Here is a 1366-nt window from a genome sequence, read left to right as displayed (position 1 = left end):
TGCGCGAAGGGCAATTGCTTGCTTTGTGCCGGCAGCCCGGCGTCGGGGCTGTTATTTACTTGTTATATGGTGCTGCCTCTGTTGAGGTATCCATGGAAAACACGCCTGGAGAGCAATCTGCCGGTGCTGCAGAGCACACGCGGGCAAGCAGCTGGGAGAGGAGGCACTTCAGGGTGGCAGGTTTCGGTGTGCTCGCTGCGTGCCCGTACCGAGACCCCCAAATCCCCCGGGGTGCTTGGCGCAAGAGCCCAGCACCTACAGAGAAACAAGGAAAAAGCTGGGCAGTGAGAAAATGAAACGCAGCGCAGAGGTGCCCGGGCACAGTGCTGGAGCCAGGGCTGTGATGGGGCATTGCCCCACGGCAGTTTGAGTTTGCAGACTTGTTTTAAAAATTAAAAGATGGCAAGAGTCTGAATCCTGTCTGAAGAGCCCTGCTCCACCTTTCCGTGCCTCTGGCAGGAGCGCTGGGTTTTTGAGGAAACGTGAATAAAAATTATGAGAGTTGGCCCTTCCGTGCAGTGATGGGTATACATCAAATTTGTTCATGATGAAATACCCACAAAATGGACAGGTGCAACACGAAAGCATTATTCCTGCCCATGACCAGCTCATGATTTATTCTGGCTGTTTTTATTTTCTCGGCAGTGAAATGCACTCTCCTTTAAACACGAGACAGTGATTTTCCGCAATCCTAAAAGTCAAACCTAGACCAAAACCACAACTCACGTGACGTGGGAACAGCGGCGTCAGATCCTGCTTTAGATGGGATTTCAGACGTGTTCCCAGATCCCGTCTGAAGCAGACAGGCCGAGATGTGAGCCCCCATCAGTGCTGCGCACCCAGGGGCATTTCACTCGCTCCTCCTTTGATGCTGCAACTTCTGCCAAACTCCTGGCCCCAAAACAGAGAGAAAGGGGTTTCTGGAGGCGCAGGGCCCCTGCCTTGCTGAGGGGATGGGGCCAGGTGGGCTGGGTGACCCCCATGGGGCTGGGGGCTGCCCTGCGACTTCCCCCTGCCAGGGGCAGCTGGGGGGGGATTGCACCCGCCAGGCACAAACAGAGAGAAAGGGGTTTCTGGAGGCGCAGGGCCCCTGCCTTGCTGAGGGGATGGGGCCAGGTGGGCTGGGTGACCCCCATGGGGCTGGGGGCTGCCCTGCGACTTCCCCCTGCCAGGGGCAGCTGGGGGGGGATTGCACCCGCCAGGCACAATTTAAAAGGAAGGAGGGAGAGAAACCGGGGGGCAGGACCCAGCCCGGGACATCCCCTGCCCTCGGGGTCTCCTTCGAGGTGCTGCTGCCTGGGCAGAGCCGGGGTCCCCGCCTGGAGGGCGATTGGGGGGGGGGGGGGGGGGTTGGTCCCTCCGCCAG

This window comes from Aptenodytes forsteri, unplaced genomic scaffold (assembly GCF_000699145.1).
Source record: "Aptenodytes forsteri isolate BGI_AS27 unplaced genomic scaffold, ASM69914v1 Scaffold66, whole genome shotgun sequence".
Lineage (NCBI taxonomy): Eukaryota > Metazoa > Chordata > Aves > Sphenisciformes > Spheniscidae > Aptenodytes > Aptenodytes forsteri.
The sequence above is the reverse complement of the archived record's forward strand: the minus strand, read 5'-3'. Positions refer to the sequence as shown.